Consider the following 22761-nt stretch of genomic DNA (forward strand, 5'->3'; position numbering starts at 1 on the left):
TCAAAAGGGTTCCGACGCAATTTAATTAAAAAAGTGTATTTTCCAGGCTGCTTTTTCTCCACCGACTTTGATCATGCGCGCTAAAACACTTTATACATTTTATCCCAACGTAGAAAAAAAAAACAAACAAGCGTAGACACGAGGCGACCGGCTGCCGGTTTTTCGCGAAGCACAGCGCGATGCGCTCGTCCGTTCGTCAAGCCCGCTTCGTTCGGCGGAGCCGCGGGGGAAAAAAAAAAAAGCTTGTTTATTCGCATAGACGTATGTATATACGTAGTACAACATATATCTATATCTATATATATATATCTATATCTATATATATATATATATATATATATATATATATATATCTATATATCTATGAATGTTTCATGCAATATTCTTCCGCATACGTAACAAGGCTGTATGATAATACGCGGTCGAGCAGCGGAGCTTATCGCTCTTTGGATAAATTATGCGCCGCGGCTCTTAACTGCTCATAGAGAAGAACTTTTCGTCCATCGATCGCGCGCGATGCATAAAAACGTACGAGAGGGGGAAAAAAAAAAGAAAAGAACGGATGCTGAAGATGTAAAAGTTTCTACCTCAGATTGTTCCACAATTTCGTACAGGACTTTCTTTTGACAAAGAGAGGGAGAGCGAGAAAAGCCGGGGGGGAAAAATACTTGGCGACCCTATACCCTACCTAAAAGGGAAGATGACTTTCTTTGCAGTTTCCGACAGGGACGTTAATTTAGATTTTAAGTGGAACGATCCTTTAACGTCGTCAATACCTGCCGGTCTTAAAGAGGGATAAATACATTTAAGACTCGTGTAGAAATGTATGTTTCAGTCGGGAACAAATCAATTATATTTTTTAGCGCTAACGCGAAAAGAGTTGCTTGAAATTGACAATGAAACAATTTGGTGGTAGAAAGGAAATGGAAACTAAACAATGTGTTGAAGTTTCTAAAAGTTTTTGCGGTATTTCTTCAATTTTCCAAACGACTGATAAGCGCGTTACGGAGAGATATCTTATTCTTTCACGTCAAAGAGAAGGGACATTATCCGTATGATCCTCAATGTATAGTATCGCAATTGAACATTCGATCGAAGACAATGGCAGGTAGAGGCCTCGATTTATGGCGCGGCAAATTATTCCTCCGATTGCTGGTATCAGTGACCCTGCTACCGTTGATGATTAGTCGACGACGGATGATCTCGATAATTGCAGCGGAACGCTTTGATACATGCAAGGAGAGCGCGCTTCCATTTACGATGGAGAACACGACTCGTTAGCGTCCGTCGAGGCGAGATCGTGGAGTCAAGCGTCGTGCACGAATGATAATTAACCGTACAAAGCTATAGTGAGAAACAGAGAGAGATAGATAGAGAGAAAGGGAGAGAATGGAGAGACTGAATTCTGTTGTGTACGAGCGTCATAATAATTACAGTGCTCGCGCAACAACCGCGCAAGACGATCCCCGAGCACCGGAAAAGAAGAGTCCGTCTTCCGAATTGACACGCTCCTTTTTGAGATCCGTCACGGTTCTTTGTGAGCGTTCTAAAGGAACTATATAGGGTGTCCCGGTAAATTTTGCGCGTAAATACCTGTTAAGCGGCGCGAGGTAGAAACGTTTTCTCTTTTCTTGCGGAAGTTGTAATTTCAGAGGAAGATTTCCTAAGCGAATAAACAAAAAGGAGTTGCAACAGCTCCTTTTGTATTTTATAAAATAATCTACTTATAGTTTCGTCAGATACTTTTTCCTCGGTCATTATTGAAATCTAATAGAGTATTGTGTAAGGAATAAGACTTGATTTTTCTGTTTAGTTTTTCGCAAGAAAAAAAAAAATCTTTATTTTATTCTAAAGTAATTAAAGCAAAAAATAAAGAAATAAATAAATAAATTAATTAATTAATATTGTTTAACTAAATAAATTCTAAAACATTTATTATTAAAAATATTTCATGACAAAAAATATCTTCCACAATTTAAAAACGTACTCATAAAATTTCGAAAAATTTTAAATATACAAAAAAAAAGTCACGGATGAAAGAGAGATTAACGCCGGTAAATATTGAGCTCGAGCGAACGCGAAAGGTTTGTGATTTTACGTCTCAAGCGTAAAATCACAAACCTTTACGTGCAGACGTTCTGGCCGATGCTAAAAACGAAGAGCCTACAGGCGATAGGCCACGCTATCCTGCCACGGTGTCCTGCAGGTGGATATCGACTCGAGGAAGTACGGAGAAGGGAGAGAGAGAGAGAAAGAGAGAGAGAGAAGCGAGAAAGATCTCGATTATTCAGCATTGAGATTTTGCAATCGACGTTCTTTCTACCTTCTGCCTCTCATTACGGATGCTGTACCATCCGCGCGGGCGCGCACAAATCTGCGGAGGATATCTTTCCCGATTCTTCTGTTCTGTAAAGCGTGGGTCGATGGGAAAGAAAGAGCGATGCATCAGCGGGAATGACGAAAGTATCGTGGAATCTCGCCGGCGTTTCTCGCCAATTAACCCACCAATACGGACGTAGCGAAGGAGGATAATATCGATATTTAACTTATTACTGGTACGGGCAAGATATATAAGATACTTAAGAAAGATGCATCGATAATATAGGTAGTAACAAAAAAAAAGAAAAAAAATTGAGAAATTTCTTCTTTAATAATTTCATCGACATTACGCTACGATCAGAAAATTTCACTGTATCGGATACATGCGTACATTTCGAATAACGCGATAATACAAAAACTCGATTCATAATTATTGTACAAGAACGACGTAACGTAATGACGATGCTTTAGAAAGTCTAACGCAAACTATAATTTAAAATATAATCTTGTCCAATTATTTCGAGTATATCGAGCTTTTTGTTTTCAAGTACTTAAAATTGTCCCGGCTATTGCCCTTTTCCTCGTTTACAGATGTTGGACGGGTGCGGTGAGATTTTCTGATCGGTTTAACCGTCGAGTTATATGATCCAATGCATCAAAAATACAGCGGCGGATTTAACGACTGTTGAAATTCATCGGTTTGGGGAAAATGCCGTGAACGATTCGGGCTTTTCGCCGTGCCCTTCCACCGCGCGCGGCGTCGAGACAAATACGTCCGTTATTGCATTTGAAGAGAGACAAGTCGATAATCAAATACGTGGATAGAATCGAAGACGGGAAGAGGGAAAGCGAAGGCACGTTTTGTTTTCTCGTATATAAAAATTCATACCATTGATACGTAAACACATAAACGGGAATTTCCATGGCAATTTTACACGCGATAGTAAATCGCGTTTAGCAAATGTTGGAAAATCTCTTTCCAGCTGGCGCGTCAAAAAAATATTTTCGGCCTTGCTGACGACGCGTTCACGCGAATCTCCCTTTTCGCGTTTTGCTCCGTTAGATAAACACGCCACGGAGTTTGATTACTATTTATGTTATATCACTAACCATTGTGTCGTTTTTTTCTTTTTTTTTTATTTTAATTTAAACAACTTTATTGAAATACCGCGCCCCTAACTGGCGCCGCGCATATAAAAATGTGTGCGTGTCTGTGTGTTTTTTTTATTCCCCCTTCTTCTCGAATTTATATTTGTTACAAACAAATTTTCCAACTGCAACCGATACTCTCCCTTTTCTCTTCGTTCGCTCCATTTTCCACGTTTCTCTATGTTAAATAGTTGTAAATGAAAACAAAGCGCGGGAGATATCGCTAGACAGGCCAGATGGAAAATACTTTTGTTCCCGCGGCGTACAAAGAGAAAATGCACGAAACGCCGCGTCGGCGCGGACAAGGCACGCGATACCCCGGGGGTGTCTCGGGGACGCGGAATTTTCCCGGTCGCGTCATTAGCACGCACATCCGTAAGTAACGCGAAGAGTTTGCGAGAGCGACTTCGGGCGAAGCTGAAAAGTGCTCCCGACTAAGTATCGTTCGGGAAAGCGGGCAAGAAGAGGAAAATGAGCGTTCCCGATCGTTCGCGGGGGCGTCTCGTCGCCATTATATCGGGTAGCACTACGACACGACGCGACGAAGACCTCGGGCTTCTCGGTCTTTTTGCCTGCCCGGCGATTTTGCATACTTAAAAAGTTTGAACTTCGCTTTATAACAAGCTTAGGACCGGGCGCACGGTTAACGAGGAATGATTTACCGCGTTCCTCGCCATATGGCACGTACGGAAGACCGCGGCGCATACATCGGCGGCCGCGCGACGTGTGTACACACGGTGAAGAGGCGACTGAATAAATCACCGCCGAAGTCGGGCGGCGCGCGGCCTAATGTGATCGCGCCTAATAAAGTTGGCAGCCACTAAATTAACTTAATTCGACCTCTCCCCCGCGCCGTTCGCCGAGGACACCCGTGTTTCATTCTTTCGATCGGTTCGCCGCCTCCGGGTCCAGGCCGATCGCCGAAACGAGTTAACAACGTAATTTGCTTGACGGATTTGTCCCGCAACAAAACGCCCGCGAATGCCGCCGACCCGACCGTTGCACGACTGTTTGTCTCGCTGAAAGTGTCCGGGGGAGTTTAAAGGGGAGTCCGCGCTCGCTCGACCCCGAGGCGTGTTATACCGGAAAAATAATGATCCCGCGAGTCATTAGAAAACCGAGGGGCTCTGCTAATGGTGTGGGACGAAATGGAAATCACGTCACTATCAAAACGAAGAATTAATTAGAGGGGTAAAGTGCTGAACGCTGAAAGCAATTCCGCGAATTCGCAAATGATACCGCGGGTTTCATATTTGCCGGATTAAAAGGCATGTTATCTAAAATATTTAAAGGTATATAAAGCTTTTACGTAATATATAAAATTCAATTTTCGTTTTCAACACCCCGATGGTCTCGCTTTCAACGCATTATTCCATTTTCGCGAAACAGTTTCGCAAAAAAAAAAAAAAAAAAAAAAAAAAAAAGATAAAAAAAAAATATAAAAAGACCGATCTAAATTTCACGGAAAATAACCACCGATCCATTTATCACCAATTTCGAGACACCGTGTGTGTTCTCATGGGCTCCTAACATTCTGCGTGCTTTCTTCTTCTTCTTCTTTTCTTTTTCTCTTTCAGAAAAAAAGGGAAAAAAATAGGTCTATGTGCCGAAAGGAATAGACATGTCCGCCCCATTTGGCACACAGACCTATTTTTGATCCTTCTCGCTCGCCTTTGTGCCAATATGCCGTTTCAGTTTTCTCGGGTACCTTCAAAAATCACCGTGGCCGACGTGATATTTCACGCCGTCGTGTCTAAACTATCCGAGTCTGACCCAGTGACCGTTCTCGACAACGGAAGGCCCGACGATCTTTTCTACGCTTCATTACGGCATTTTAGTACCGCCAACGCGCATAATTATTACGCTTACGAAAATGGCAAATGGGAAAAACTACTGGGTGGCGTGGGTTAATCGGAAATATGCCGGCCATGCGAAAATCCGAGACACCCTATTTCGAAACACCCGTGCTCGTTCGGTTAGGTAACTAACAACGCAGTCATGTGAATTTACATGGGAGATTTACGTTGAACGCTGGTTACCGATCCCCCCACCCCCTACGCTTGTTCTCGTACATCCTCGGTGCATTAACGTTGAAGCTGCTGATGAAGAAAACGCGGCAGCGGGATTGATCCGTGGACCCCTTTCCTTCCGCCTGGTAACCTTTGCACCAGCCGTATCATTACGTTCCCCATTATTTTTTCTAAACCAACGGAACAACAAATCTCTTTTCTACTTTCTCGTCGGAGAGATCGCGCATTTATCAAACACGCGATTAATAATTATCGAGATAAAAAATATAACCATTTCATTTATTTGAAGGGAAATTTTCTTTTTTTTCCTTATTTTTTTGAATTAACATTTCCAGACCGACCTTCGATTTTTCTTTTTTTTTTTTGCGCTTAGTTTCTCCGCAACTGTTTTCCAAACTTTTCGATAATATTACACGGGATGTTCCCGCGTGCAACGTCACGCTCCGACTTTGAACGTAAAATAACATTAATCGAATTTTGTAATTACTCACAATATTCGCCGTCACTTGAAAATGGAGAAACTTTCTTGAAGAACTCTCGAAGACCTAAAGTCTTAATTTGCGCTTTGCGTTTACTCTACGGGAACTTATTGCAAACCTCAAATTCTAACATTTCAAATACATTTCCGATAGATGATATAATTATTATTAATTTCCAACTTTATGAATGGTTATCGACTTGTTTCAATTTCATTTATCGAATTGAGAGCCTCCACAAAATTTCGAAACTTTTTCCCTCCTCCTTTTTTTCTTTTTCCCCGAGAAAGGCTAACAAGAGATAAAATACTTTATCGAATTGTCGATACAATTTCCTCGCTGCATACCGATTTGTCGCGCTTTGTAAAATCGACACCGCGATCTTGCGGCTATCTTTTCAAGCTCTGCAAATTTGCTGGAGTGCCATATAGTATACGATTCGCGATATCAAACGAAATAGTCGGGAAGGGATTTTCGAGGCGTCGACGTGAAATATACGACGTGTACGGGCGGAAACGTATGGGAGGGTTTTTCGTATACCCTCTTGATTTAGACACGATGATTCTTGCATTTCATTTTGCAGTGGCGCGAAAATCGCGCGTATTGGCAGGCGGGAAAGATTTATCGAGCGGGCGCCAGGGCACCTGGTATCGATAAATTATTGGTATTGTAGTTAGCTCCCCGGTAGAAATAAATTAATAAATTACCGCAGCCGTAACGGTAACGATAACACAGCGGTTTTGACAAACGGCAACATTTTATCGCCGGGCAAACGAAATTGACGAATCAAATCCAGAACGAAGGCGGAGAACGATAAAGAGATTTCTCGCCTTGCGTCCCTTCCGCCGACGTAATTTTCAATAGGAAAAGAATACGCGAGTAATTGACGCGAGGTTTCCAGTCCCTCGCTCGATACCGCGGAAAAGATCGATCTGAAAGTATAATTTATGGAAAGTTCGGCCGGCGCGGTAAATTCCTGAAATTCTCTTACCATCCCGGCTTCACAGGGATCCTTCGCCTTCATCCCCGCAATTCTACGTTCTCGCTCGTATTTTCGCCGACTCCGCTCATTCGTTCGCGTCTGTTCCAGGTCAAATTTGTGACGTCCGTGTTGAATTTGACGAATGTCGTGTAGAGGTAAACGACCCAGTATCTCGAGATATCGGTATATCGAAGATATATATATATGTATACTATATCTTGTGTACATATCTTTCTTTCGACCTCATCTTTCATGCATCTCCTCGCTTATGGAAACAACGTTTCGCTTCACTTGCGGCCACTTAATCTCTCTCGTTAATTTTGCAGCACGATATAATGCTCTCTACGAGCGCAACCGTGTAACCCGCGACCGGCGTTTTCCCTATCTATCTCTCTCCACCGTCGGAGCAATCTTCCCGCGAGCATCGAAGCGTGCGATTACGTTTCACTTCATTCTTCGCGTATTCCGCATAGCGCAGAGGTGCGTTTATGCAGCGCGCGGGCGAGTAGACCCGTGTGAACGAACTCGGTGTGAACGGAATTTTGAAATTGTGTATTCAAGAGTGACCGTAGCTCATCCGGCATAAATCCATCGGATTCGTAGGATTCCGATGCGGATCGAACAATTTCAGGTTTTGACATTTTGTTGCTTCGGTATTAGGTAGTAATATCCATTTGGTAATATACGCGACGTGCGTACGCGAGCTCGTATTACATCGACATGCTTTATGAATAAAACAATATAAAAGTTTGACATTTTAAAATGCCTTTTTACGATGAAGATGACAGAAATTAATCTACCACTTAAAGTTTCAATATGCTCGATTTACTCCGCGCCAATATTCGAAGAACAAATTTTGAAAATAAATTCTTTAATCTGACATCTCTTTGAATTTATCAGATTTTTTTCCTCCGGTAAAAAATTTATCCGTTATAAAGCTACGAAAAAAAAAAATATATACATATATATCAAATAAAAGTGAATACGCGACAGAATCTGATGAAAAGGATCAATGTCGCATTCGGTGAAATTAAATAAAAGCAGCACACAATTCAGCGCCAAATTCAATCTTCCGATGTCAGACTCGCATTAAAAGAGATAATCGGTATTTTTAAATAGAGAATTAAACGAAGGTATTTTCCCTTTTGTTGCGATAAAAATTAATTTTTTTAAACCTATTATACACATTACCTACATCTTTTCCGCGCTGGAAAGGAATTCAATTAAGAGAGCTAAAATTTTAGAGAGACTGATTTCGGATATACCCCGATGAAGACGTTCGCAAACTAGCATGGGGATTAAATCAGTAATTTGTGACTTCCAATTTGAATGTAAAAGCTTACCTGAGGCATGTTTCGGCAAATTACTGGCTTAATCCATCCCGAAAGACTCCGAGAGTTATCGCCGAGAGAAAGAGAGAGAAGTTTCTTCCCGAAAATTTTAACATCGCGGACGGCCGCGCCGGCGCCTAGCCACGGCCACTGTCCAATACCTCGAAGAGATCCTTCTCGAGATGAGATAGTCACGATCCGTCGTGAAATTTAAAGAAGCTCCAATAGAGCGGAGAGAGAGTATAAGGAAATCGAGGTCCGGAAAATTCTCATTGACGAATCGCGCCGCCGAGCGTAATCGCAAACGGTAGTTTACCCGCGCTGACAATTGATTAGACTTGGGATAATACAAAACCCGGGTACACTGAGAAAAGAAGGAAAGCGGAAAGGAAAGAGGGAATGAGAGAGAGAGATATTCTGTTCCGATAACTACAAGTCGACTATGCTGCGCATATAATTACGTTTTCCCTCATCCCGCATCAATTCGACGTAGTGCCACTCCATCGTAATTCGTTTCCTACTTTCATCCTCCTCGAATACTTCTTCAGTGAGCGCGTCCTTATTCCGTCCCGATGTCTCTCTCTCTTAGCAACTAGATGGATCATTCCGAGAGAGAAAGAGGAAGACAGAAAAGCGCGCCCCGTGCATTTTACCGCGACTGCAAAATTTAATGAAGTCACAGAGAACGGGAAAAAGCCCGTATCAGCATCGGACGTAATTTAAGGAGGTCAGACTATACGCCCCGCTTTGTGCACATTCACCGAGCGTAATTCTTTATTAAATATTTCCGCCTATCACTTAGGATTTACATTCGATAATGTGATTAGGATCGCGATTCCTTTGTAAAAATTTCCGTATCCCATTCGAAATTATAGTACAATAGTTTCTGAGAGAGAGGGAGAGAAAGAGAGAGAGAAAAAAAGAGAAATTTATGTAAGGTGAAATTTTATGTAAGTAACGTCGCGAAATACTTTATAGCTTATTGCAAAATCGATAGTTCTCTCCGACGTGAAATTCCTTTTCCGTTTATAATTTGCGGAAACGGTGCCTCGCGTTATTCTTGAAATATTGCGCGTTTGTGCATTAATACATACACGTGAATTTAGCATATCAAACCCGCGTACCGCACCGATATTATGTCACCATATCGTATAAATTTGCGAGAAAAAAAGAAAGAAAGAAAGAAAATGTAACAAAATAAAAATTCCGGGATTTTCCTGTTCGTCCCTGTGCGCCATTACCGCAGCTTCAACAGAGAAAGTAACTAAAAGGAACGGATTTTTACGATCTTTAATGCAACCGGCGGCCACGTATGAAAGCATACCGAGTAGATCATAACGAAACGATTTTATCCGTTCCCCGCACACTCAAAGGGAAGTATCGAGAACTTTCTGGGACTCTGACCAAGGCTCTCTTGCTCATAAGACGCGGAATCGCTCGCTCATGCGAGAACCGTCGCGCCTTTGCTTTTGATAAAGCTCCCGCAGCCGGCTGGGATTTTTAATACCGCCACGCCCGCCGTTCGGTCTTTGTACGTAAACGCAGAATTCTACGGAAATGAATGAGCGCGAGGACCACTTGACACTAATCACGATACGCGGGCTCCCCCGGTCAAAGTCCCGCGGTACGTTTCTGAGCGGACTATTCAATCGCCAAAAAGAAATAGAATCAAAGGGAGCAATTAAAAAAAAGTCGATGTATCCCACCGGTATCTTCATTCTTTTATTTCCTCTCCCATCTTTCTCTCTATTACTATCTGGCTGTCCATCTACCTATCTACCTGTCCAACTCCGTCTCTCTCACTCCCTACGTCTGCCCTTTCGCTGGCCTTTCGGACCTTTCGCATCGTCCCTCAATCAAGGTGCCCAAGCGCGCTCGCGCGCGCACACTGGTATCTCGCGTACCTGTACGCGTGTGTGAGAAGATACCGCATCCGCGTGTGTACATAACCCGTCGGGATTCTTCCCTTGTTAGAAGTCATTTCAAACATTTGCTATATCACGATCGCTCGCTCGCTCGCTCGCTCGCAGCGCTACTCAGCCGGCGCGAGAGCGTTTCTTGCTCGCGCGGTCCCTCGAGCTAGGAGAAAAGACGTCCGGTCGTTGGAACGAGACTTCGATGGTCCCTCGACACGAATTAAAGACCCATTCGCGGTGCTGTACCTACGGCCTCGGCTCCGGTTGCTTCTTCTTGCTTGTCGTTTCTACGTATGCGGTATGCGCGGCGATGGACTAACGAGCATCTTAAATCGTCTCGTAAATACGACGAATCATTCCGGATATTAGTCACAGATAGGAATCCTTGGAAAGCTTAAAACGTTAATATATTCAACTCCGGGAGTTAATAGAAGAGCGTGCTATAATATGCGGGATTTGAGATCGGCAGAAAAAAAAATTTGCTTTTTATTTATCGAAACGCGCAGCATTCACATTTTTCAATACATTTATCTTATCGTATATTTTTAATTTAAAAAAATTACTTTTTATACAAAAGACTTTTCCCTCTATTCCCACGTTTATAAATCTGAACTCGAGTTAATAAATGTTAACATTTATTAATAAAAACGTGACGGCAATTTTCGTTCATTTCTTGGACCTTGAAATTTCGGATTTTATCCATTTATACATGATGACATCATTTAACGTTTGATGTTCATGGGATATCTCCTAAATTAGCTAATTTAATCTGTATTACAGATTAATTTCATTAATAAATTACATGCCGAGCTTACTCTGCGATAAATACCTGCTTTGATAAAAGGTTTTAATGTATCATAATTAGTATAACTTGCAAAGAATTTTCGTGCCCTTTTATATTCGTTAACATCTCTTTCCAAGATTTTCCAAGAATTTCTACGTGTCCTTTGACTAATATTCCCACGCAATAATAATTCGAAACTACGTACACTAAATTGCTCCTCGGACTTGCGTAAGAAAATAGAGTTATTAAGTGTGTGCTAGTGGCCAGGCGGTTCTCCGATGCATGCTGAATGTATTTTTCAGATTATCCGGATTCCCCGTCCCTTTTCTCTCCCCCTTTCTCCCTTTTCAGCCTGCTGTCTTCTCTGAATATAAAGGAGACCTACAGGTGAAAGTGTACCCGATGCGCAGCACCAGCTTAGTCATCCTAAATGTGTCGTCGGACCTCGAGTAGGTAGAACAATGCCTGGGCTCCATGCGTCACCCTCTTGTCTCATAGTCTCCGTCTCTTAGAATAAACGCGCTAGATGCTCTACGTTAAGAAGAGCGATTAGCGCTGTTTGCTCTCTCTTTACTGTTTATCCACTTAAAATAGAAGATCTTTCGAAACTAATTGCAACATTAATAACTGAGTTCAGTGGAGCACTGCACTCTCTTTTAACTCCGTTTTGGAAAGAAAAAAAAAAAAAAAGTAAAAAAAAAAAAAAAACAAAAATTGACACAAACACAAAATTTAATTTAAAAGATAATTTTTTTTTCTTTTTTTTAAGAACGTTTTCTTGTTTCTTGAAAACAGAATTTAAATCGTAATTACGCTGAACATTCGTTACAATTAATCTTATAAAGTTTCGTTTCTTTCGCACTTCTATAATATTTTCCGCGATAATACAATTCTAGTGATATTATATTTAAGATAGAGAGTTATTTTCAAGTTGACAAAAGTTGGAGAATTTAGAAGACTCAAGTTAAAATATTAATTTTTAAATCAAGGCGGCTTCAAGAGAGCTGGGGGCTTTGAGATTCGCTTTAATTAATTATGTTCAATTGTATGTAGGCGAACGCAGGCGTAAAATCCTCGCAAGATTCGCAGGAGATTCGCGAAGAGACGAAGAAGCTAATCGCGTATCTATCTCGTTTCTCATCGCGTCATGTTGAGACGACAGACACTCCGCGTAATTTATCGCACCGTTTACATAATCGAAGAAGCCGTTGTTAGGCGAAACATATACATTCGCAGCGGGATGCATGTTTTGTCGCGATTCGTGAATGTATTCTGGATAGAAAAGGAAGAGAAAGAGAAGGAGATGAGTAATCGTTGGCAAGATATCATTTTTCCCAAAAAAATAGGAATAAAGCATCGAATAGCCACCAACACTAACTTTGAAAAAAGCATTTACACGGAAACTACTATTCAACTATAATCCCAACGTAGCAATGCATGTCTCCTACATTATTCAACGAATAATACCACTGTATATATTAGCATAATTTTTTCTTTCTTTTTTTTTTCTATAACGTTGTTAACGAAATATATACAAATCTGTTGTATTATAATATATTAGATTATCAAAGCTCATTTTAATAATTTTTACACAAATTTTTAACGATGTAAAATCTAAGCTACTAAAAGTTATATAATTTTAAGTTAAACCGTTAGTTTAGTTTGGAGATTAAAATATAATTATTTTCTAAAAAAAAAAAGAGCTAAATAACTTTGTAATTAATTTCGAAATTAAATGATTTAAATCACAATTATGTTAAAGCAAAGCCAATCGAAAAACAAAGCTGGAAACTTTTGCTATTTACTTTTAAGTATGCAGTTTAAATTATCAAATTACGTGACCGTCAGCGGGACATGAAAACCCTGTATTGTGATAACATTTTAAAATGTACTTCCGTACGAAAGGCAGTATAAAGTGGACAAACAACTTGGTTGTCAAGCAAACAACGTTTGTTTCGCAAAGAAAACGGCGGAGACCAAGCCTTAATGAATCCAATAACAACGGACGGCCCATCGTGTAACTGTTATGCTATCGAGGTAATGGACTATGATTGATTCGATAATGTAGAGTGTGCTATCTTCGACTTCAAAGGCTAATTAATTTCCGAGACGATGATAAATATTGCATTAACCACTTTTGCAGTCATGAAAAAAAATAAAAAAAAAAGAAAGAAAGAAAGTACTCATGAGCATTGCGACGTATAGAAAATGAGATAGTTCGAGATAAATAAAAAAAAATTAACGTTTGTTTTATAAGCGTGGGACGCGCCACTTGTTTCGCAAATTGATTAATGTACTGGATTTTCGACGCGCTCATTGGATCTTTGCCGAGGATTCCTATGAATTATAGACTGGATATTTAATACGGGTGCCAAGAATATTCATCACATTTTCATATTCTTTTTGTAATATGTAAATGAATGTAATTCAGCTTGCTTTCGGAGAAATAGTCTTCCCTTCTAATCTTATTCTTTATTCTTCCAACTCCGATCTGCATATGCAGCTAAACAATAGCAACGATTTTAAATTTTAAACAGCAAATTCAACTTCAATTCGCAATTAATTTGTCTACGCTCGTATGACTCGGCGTATTTCCAATTTACGTTTATCGTCGTGATTTCGTATCAAAGATAACTTTAAATCTTGATTAAGGCCGAAAGATTTTTTACTCCCCATCATATTGAGCGATTAAAACAACATTCCTCAAACAGCGATATTAGCTCGAAAAATACCGGCAACCATTGACCGCGGTGGAATTTATGATGGATGCGAAGTTTAAAGAGACGTTAATAAATGGACAGCGGTGTAAATATTGGGTTAAAGTCGGCAGTTTCGAATTCGATCTCTGGAACGTATGTATATGTATATATCGCGCTACGCGAATTGCGTTTAAAATTGATAGCCCGATCAACGACACCCGCCTCCTACAATTGAATCTTCTGATAAATTCTCCATCTATCTCCACGAGAGCGCCCTACCCAACAAACCTTCCCTGCATACGCCCGAGTCAAATAATTTCTCGAATTGTAATGTCGTCGATAAATCACTCCTCGTCGCTTCTCGCCCTGCGACGGGCAATTGTCTTTGACAATTGTATTCGCGAGTACAATGCTCGCGTTAACATGCTCGAAATACGCACGTCGATTCGAAAAAAATTTTACTCTTCAGAACGGCAATTCTTTAACGTGGCGTGGAGGACCCCCGCGTTTTTTTTCTTTTTTTTTCGACACCCTACATCAATTCTCGGTTTTTATACTCGTTTTTAATTACCGGCCTCCTCACGCTGGAGTGCGAGCCTGGCTTTGCTCACTTACGTGGCAACTCTGCGAGCAACTAAAGGGTAAATAATGGACCGCACGGATAGTGGTGCCGCGAGAGGTAGGTAAAACACAGAAAGTTTCTACCTGCAGTTTAATTTTCATTAAAATTGAAATAAAGTCTATTAATCAGGACATGATTCTTTAACAATTTACTACCCATCGATTTTTTATTATTACTTTTATTATTTTTTCAAACAACTCGTTTGCTTACGGTTCAAATAAAATTAAAAAAAAAATAAAAAATAAAAATTGAAAATAATAATTAACAATTCTTCAAAAGGTTACGGCAATAATAAAACCGCACTTTACTGGAAATAAAAGAAATCGATTTCTAAAGTGGATTTGTACGCACGCCGTGAGTTAATTTCGAAAATAACTCGTGATAGTTACTCCCCAACGGGCACGTAGAATGACCGTTCAATATTTAAATGTTTAGCTCGACTTTCCAAGCTCCAGGTTTTATCGTGAATCGAAAAGCTAAAAAAAAAAAAAATAAAAAAAAAAAAAAAAAAAAATAAAAAAGCGTAACTCTCTGGAGCGCGTTACAATACTCCTGTGTCCATTCTCGCGCGCGACTGAAAATGCTCTCTTTCTCTCTCTCTCTCTCTCTTTCTCTTTCGCCGCGTTAAAATTCCGAGGACCAGTAGTAGTCGGGCGACTGCCCTTTGTGTCCGATATATATCGAGGGCGCACCGCGGGATGCATCTGGGAGGCAGCCCAGAAAGAGGTGCGCAAGATGGTACAATATAAAATCAACCGTTCATTTAAATATAAACGAGCCGCGTTGGACAAATACGTTTTCGTCGGAACGATGAACACGTTATCCCCCCACGCCTTTAATTCACGGATCTTCTCTCGCGCGTACCAAGACGGCGATACAATGCCGTGGCATCGTGTATACCATAAGCCATATTTACATATCTTGATACATACACATGAGAAAAATCGATGGCAGACCCGCGATGGCCAATCAGAAAACGGAAGGCAGACCCTACGCACAGACGTCGTGCATGTACGCGGCCGTCGCTCCGGATATATGGCATATACAGGGTGTCCCGGACCTATCAAAAAATATTCTACCGAAGGGAAAGATAGGGGGAATATCAGATAGGGAAGGTACCACGGTGGCAGCAAAGAACGGTCGCGAGCACGCTTTCAAAGAAATTTAAAAAGTTTATCCGACGGTTAGTGACACCTGTTTCTATCAATGAAGCGTACGTGGGATTCAAATTAAGAACGTGCAGCAAACGTAAAATATCGAATTTTATGAAGCGAAGATAAAATCGGTATTTTCCGTATTAATATGTATATTCACTATTCCACGATACTTTCTTCATTACTTTTTTATCAGATATATTTTTATCAGATATCACTTATCGATGTGATTTAAATTATTGACTGTCACTCGGAGTTAATCTAGAAAATAATTTATCCACATTATCGTATTAAATAGTTCTAAAAAAAAAAAAATTAAGCTTGTATATGCGACGATTGAAAGTAACGTTCTATTGACTTTTAAATCGAAATTTTTCCACAAAGTTTCCAAGTAAAATCCATATCGTTTTAATGGCACCCAAGTGCCATTAAGAGCACCTTATACGTGCGGCCGAGTACTGACCGCCAGGCTCGCGTTATGCGCCTATTCGACCGCGCGTTAAACAGTTCGTCGAAAAAGGCACCTACTTAAGTCCACCTCTCCCCTGGTCTCTTTTATCGGCTTCTGTCGTCGCACAAAACCCGTAAATTCTCCTCACATTTCATTCAGAGGAATAACGAATCGCTTGTTTCTCAGAATGGCGATACACGCGCGGAAGAAAGAGGGCACGCTGGGGAGCCCGGGGGAAGAGATCAGGAGTTTATCGTAAACGACCAATTTTATTCTCACCACGAGAGCTATTCGTCGCGCGAAGACGACGTAAAGACGTCTAGACATTATTATTTAGAAAGGGAATCGGGCTGCAACGAAAGACAGAGAGAGAGAGAGAGAGAGAAAAGCTCGCGGCTATCCCGCGGGAGATGCTTCGGCAGAATAGAAAGGAAAGACGTGTCACGAAGTTGTCTATCGATGCTTAACACCGGGTACAACTATCGGTTATCGCCTATCATCGAAGCTGGAGTATCGGTATTAATACTCGACGCTGAAATATCTCAAGCCTTCTCGCTAGATTCGAACTCGCGTTCGACTTTCGTAAAATTCCACGACAGTAGATAATAATCAAAGAAGAAAATTTCTTTGGGCATACCGCGTAGACGCGATCGATAAAGTAATATAAACTTATTACTAAAAACATTGAAAGTTAAGAAGCCGATTACTCACCGAGGTGACGGAAAGAGGAGGCGAAACGCGAGCGTTCAGGTCACCAAAGCCAAGTGTCCACGTCTGAAACCAAAACGTAACGTACGTTAGAAAATAATAATTGACAGAAACACCAGAGAAATTTGAATAGTAACAATTTCAGTCTTAATAAAAAGGAAAAGACGGGGAGCGTTTCTCTTTATTTGAGATCGGTTGCTCGGGCTCGGAAATCGAACGGCTATTCGGAACTAGAACGTTACCGTAATGGAAGGGCAAACCACAGATATTTTCCCCATCTGCCATTTGACTATCTATTCTTCTGCATCGTATACCCCGCTCTTATCCCGATAATATCGCCAGAGCGTAGCACCGCCGTGTCTCATGAATTGACCGTCGGCCCCGCCGTTTCCGAAATCGATGCTCGGCGTGGAGGGGTCATCTTCCGCCGCGCCCGTCTCCTCCCGGCGTATCGCTCGGTATCGTTAAGGAAATGATAGCTCCCGGTGCGAATCGGCCCGGGAAAAATGTAACAGCAGGTGCCCGCGCCGGACCACGCAGGCAATCTGTCAGTAGGTGGGTCCGTGGTAATCGCGCGGCGTCGATTCTTACGTTTATGCGTTGCGTGCCGTTCGCTTCTCCCCCGGACGATTTAAACTTTCCGCGTCCTACCCCAGCGGCGTAATTAGGGGAGGGTGGAGGAACGTAAAATTGGCCGAGTTTACCTAACATCGACGTGTTTAACATTCATTAATTTACCATGGTCCATAATTTTTCATTCAAACGAAAATTATACCGCGCGGTACCTCGCGAGGGAGAGAAATAAAAAGAGAAAAAAAGTGCTGCACGCGTACGTGCGGCGTCGTTGCGTGCGAGAAGAAAAGGGGAGGAGGCCGCGGGAGATACAATTTAATCTTTCACGACGAAGTCGTTCCGAAAAATCTTTGTTATACGACGTCCCTGGGGCGTTTAATGTAATGCTAATGACGTGTTGTGGCGCGTTTGAGATGATATAGAGGGTAAATCCTGACCGCGTGGCAACGTTTTCGGAGGGTAAATTTAGAGCACGAAATAAGAAGAAAATGCGTAAGGTATACATAAAGAGACCCTGCATAAGAAGTTAAACATGCTTCGGAGCCACTTAGTTACGCCCGCCGTTTCCCCGTTGTCCTACCGCCTCGCGTGTGGATTAGAGCACGCCAAGGTGGGCACTATAATTCTTTTTTTTTTTTTTTTTTTTTTAATCCGTCACGCTAAAAGACAAAGGCGTTCGAGCAAGACGCGTATAAATTTCGGCCTAATTTTCAGGGATCTCGTCAAGATAGAGAGAGACTGATGATCATGCAAATCCCGCGCGAGCGTTCGTGCTCGAAGGTCAGCTATTTGTTAACGAATATTTTTTTTTTTTTCTCGTTCCGCCGCCGCGTCGCGCGAAACAAACGATTTACAACGGGCATTGTATGCGACTTAGCACAAGGTATCGGCATCCGAGAGGAAAAGAAAAAAAAATCTATGCCGGTGCTTTATCCAGGTCGGTTAGGCTTAGCTGGAATAATCGCTTTTCCGAAGGAAATCCTTGACACCCATCGCAGGTTCGGACTCTGCGTTTTTAAGATCGACAATGGCACCGTCCTCCCAAGATTAAAAGGCGGTACGAAAATCCGCAGTTTCGTGCAAAAAAAGCCGCTTAAGACTCTCGCCTAAACTAATATTAATTTGCGTACGAGTATAGAAAAAAAAGGGGAAAAAAAATTCACCATTGTGTTGTAACTTTGTAAAACATTCAACGATACTTTATAATGTATATCAGATAAAATTAAATTGTTTAATTAAATAAATCTTTCTAATAAAAAACGTATTAAATATCTATGTAATTTTTAAAATGTGCAATAGTGATCTAGCCTAATGTAATTTTTAATTTTCCTTTTTTTATATATATCTCTTGTATATTTAAAAAATTATTCTAACGTAATTATATTTATTTATCTTATTTTCTTAAGAATATTACGTACATTGTAATATTAATAATTACAATATAATTAATCGCATTAATAATTCTAGCGATCAATAAATAATACGGCATTGAATACGTTATTAAGCAACATACTTTGTACGTAATATTAATGTACTTAATGATAGTGTGCTGATAAATGCATACTCTCAACAGATTAATTTATAATAGTCACTTGTTATTTTTTTTAATTTTTTTTTTTGGTTGTTAAATCAAGGATCGATTAGATGAACCGGCTCTTATAGCAAAAGGAGATTATCATTGCGATTAAATTCCCGGGCTCTATCGGTCGATCAAGAAACGGCATCTATGATCGTGTGTGACCGCTATTATTGCGGTCTGGCGTCCAGCAACCGTCACGCATAGCTACGCGCGCGTAACGATCGTAGGAGACTTCCGGAAAAGAAAGAAAACTCGGGCAGCGTAATAATCCCGTTGGAAACTACGGATGACTGTGCGCAATTACAGTAATGCGGTGCAAAGGCGGACAAAGAGAAAATAAGAGAAGGAGAAAAATACGTTTTTAACTCTAGGACAACTGTAATACCGAAATAACATAGATAGTTTTAAAGGAAATTAAGAAATTAAAAAAAAAAAATTAATAATAATAAAATAAAAATATATCCCTCTTCCATCAGAGACCAATCTCGGATACCGTTAACTTATATAAATTATAACATTAGTTCAACAATTGATACGTGAGTCAATGTACACAAATCGTCCGATAAAATTCCTTAATTCACTTAATGATTCGTTTTGCTTAAAAAAAAAGAAAGAAAACAAAAAAAAAAGAAGAAAGAAACAAAGAGGAAAAGAGGAAAGATTGAGTAGTAACATTTCTCTTTCGAAAATTCTTCGAGAGGACACCGACCGACACGTGTGATGCACACCGGCGCGCAAATTGGAACGTGAAAAATGTAAGAGACAGGCTTAGCAAGCTGTTCGTCACTCTTCTACTTCCGGCGTACATATATACACACACGCGCACACGTGTACGTCGTCGATCTTTCCGTCTTCTCCACGCGACCGTGAAAAAGAAGGGGCGCGTGGCGACACATACACCCCCGAGTTCTCGAGTGCCATGGCGGCTCTCGGTTCTCTCGCGGGTGAACTGTTGCAGCAGCTGAATATTACATCGCGCCGGAGAACGGTACACGCAATTGGACGTCGAGTCTCCCTTCCCCGCGTATACCTATGGTACATACATGCATACATGCATACACGTAGCGCTTATGTCGAGCGTTATCCCAAGGGCCGCACATAACAAACTTACGAGCAGCTAATGTTTGCGTAGTCGCGGGAATTAAGGATACGCCACTCCTCCTCTTCTCTCATCTCGTCTCATTTCGGCCGTATAACCGGAACCGTTGCACAGCCGGGGGTCGTCGCATGCGTCCCCGGCCGCCGGTGTTTATGCTCGATATTACGGAAGTTATGTCGTAATAGCGCTTTAGTTTTATACCTTCGTCGTGCGTTATCTCTCGCTTCCTCACCTACGGTTTTACTGTTTCTCACTCTCTTTCTTTTTCGGCCCCTTTCCCCTCCCCGCGTTCTCTCTATCTCGTATCATTTTACGAAGCGATAAAATTACGAAGTCGAGTGACCACCCGCCAGACGAGACTGTTCTCCGCTTCGCGGATGTATTTATGACCACGATAGCGCGACGCTGTCCAAACTGGCGGACCATGAATCCACCACCGCGGAATAATCATTTTCATCTGTTGTTTTTTCATTTTTTTTTCAATTTTTTATATTTTTATTTGTATTTTCTTCCTTTTTTTTTCTTTTTTCTTTTTTTTCGTTGTACTACCCCGTGCCATGCCGCGTCGATTGCGTCGCGAATCGACAAGCGGCGAGATAGTTTCCCCAAACCGCGATTGCCAATTTTTTGATTGTCGCACGCTGCGCTTACAAAGGAAGGTACTAGCTGTCATTGATGATAGATTTTGTTAAATCGGAAGGGCGGAAATATTCTCTACGGAGAAGTCGAAACGTGTCGGTTTGAAGTTGAGCGTTTTGCGTGCCGATCAATCTCGGAAATTTGTTCACCGACATTTTGAAATACGGAGAAAGAGAGAGTGATTGCGTTACGTATTTGGAAACGGCATGTCGATTGGATGATGGGATGCTAAACTGATTTAAATAATTCAGTAGTAGTTTTGCGTAAAATATAGAGTTGCACTTTGTCAATTTAATTATCCATGCTCGATTATAACCCATTTTAATCAATTTAGCAATTAAATTGTTAAATTCATAAGTGCATAACATTGTCCAATTGACGGTAAATTTCGTTAGTAACCGGTATAATAAACTGACTTTTTCACTTAGTTAAATTAATCGAATAAAAAAAAATAATAATATATCCCCTAGCACGTTTCCAAATCACATTTAAATAATTCAATTTCAAAAACTGTCATTAATAACAATTAAAAGCTTTTCCTATCACTTCTCAAACAGATAAACTGAAGATTAACTGTTGCACACGGACACGGGCAAATAAAAAAAAAAAAAATTGATTTACCGCTAAAACCTAATAAACCAACTTCCTTGATTCGTGTATCTGTCTGATTGATCAGGCGTATTGCCCGGGTATATATCTCTTTTCATACGCACGCAGACGCGATCGAAAGTTCAACGATCTGCGGTTTGAAAGTTCATTTCTTAGTTACTCGGCAGCGTGTATAAAACTCGGCGCATGCGAGCGCTGTTAGCGACAGAATTGGCCGACGTCGACATTTGACGTGAAATATTTAACGGAAAGAGACAATCCCGTCGAGATTATCATGCGTCGGTGGGAAGCTGCGTTTCCGGGCTTCCTTGCTTCCGACATGTCGTTGTAAAATAAAAAGTCTTAACCTTTGACCTTTGCACGACGACGAGACCGAATGATAAATGTTAACACTCCACAACGCGATACGAAGTGTACTTTTTTTCCATTCGAGTGGATACGCAGCTTCACGTAATGGAATAAATTTTAAGTACAAATTATTTCATCAACATTTATTCGTAGAATTTATACTAATTTATTGATCAAAAGAAAAAGAAGATCCGTTAAGATATATTATTGGCTTTATGAAAATCTTTCCGATGAGCATTCTTTTCTCATAAATTATAATTTTCTCTGTGTCACGAGCGGTTTAATCAAAGTTTAGGAGAATTATCCGATTCGGAAAGGTAGTGACGCGCAGTTTAGGGAATTATTTTCGGGAGTCAAGTTTCTATCGTGCCCTGTTCGCTCGCAGCTTGCTTTTACAATGTAACGTAACACAAAAAAAGTTGTACTTCTAATCAAAGTATCGCGTGTCACAAAGCTGGATACTGTTCCTTGACCTTCTTGCCTTCGCCGAAACTCATTTTGTTGTAACGCGTGCTCTCACGGCCCTGATCGCGAACACGCTTCGCGGTAGATAATAGTGAAGGTAAAAAAAAAAAAAATCGTGGCCAATTACGTAAAACGTCACATGCCGCCGTACGACGGGACCGATCGATCTCCTCGTTCCGGATGTCGCGCTTCATAAAAATCTCAGGGGACATGCTTTCGCGAACCGTTCGTGACCGCCGGCCTACAGCAATCGCTAATGAAAATGATATTGGGAACGGAGCACCGTACCGCTGTACGGCAAAAGAAAAAAAAAAAAACAAGCGGCAGAAATCGATTAGCCCTGACAATCCTCGACTAACGGCGCACACATCTCTCGAGAAAGACGGACCGAGAAGTAGAGAAGGAGAGCACCGAGAAGAATCGGCGAAGACGGTGCTGGAAATTATTGTTGTGATTACACGTTCATGCCGGACCAGAGGTCCAACCGCAGGTATAAAGGGAAAACGAGAACGAAAAAGAAGAAGAGAGTCTTGTCCGAGGATACAATATCCTTGCGAAACGTGCCCGGATTTTATTGAGAAAAGACGAGAGAGAAAGAGAAAGAGAGAGAGAGAGAGAGAGAGAGAGAGAGAGAGAGAGAGAGAGAGAGAGAGAGAGAGAAAAAGAGATAAGAGTCGCAGGGAGAAAACGCGGCCGCGTGATCTTCCCCGTGCTACCACGGTCCCGCAGGCCTTAATCTCGTCGATTATTTCGTTTGGGGATGCCGCCGACAGATGGTGGGTTCGAGAGAACGAGAGAGAATCAATTTCAGGGAATCAGCCCCCCCGG

The 22761-nt window shown here is 41.2% G+C and overlaps 1 protein-coding gene across 1 annotated transcript in view; it reads right to left on the reverse strand.

Annotated features, from left to right (window-relative positions):
- LOC139103114 (proline-rich transmembrane protein 3) overlaps positions 1-22761 on the reverse strand; it is a 125768-nt gene that overhangs the window by 61153 nt on the left and 41854 nt on the right. The window contains exon 2 of the mRNA XM_070657505.1: positions 16625-16687. The gene's annotated coding sequence lies outside the window, so the exon portion shown is untranslated. The remainder of the gene's footprint in view (positions 1-16624; positions 16688-22761) is intronic.

Source organism: Cardiocondyla obscurior, linkage group LG06, assembly GCF_019399895.1.
Source record: "Cardiocondyla obscurior isolate alpha-2009 linkage group LG06, Cobs3.1, whole genome shotgun sequence".
Lineage (NCBI taxonomy): Eukaryota > Metazoa > Arthropoda > Insecta > Hymenoptera > Formicidae > Cardiocondyla > Cardiocondyla obscurior.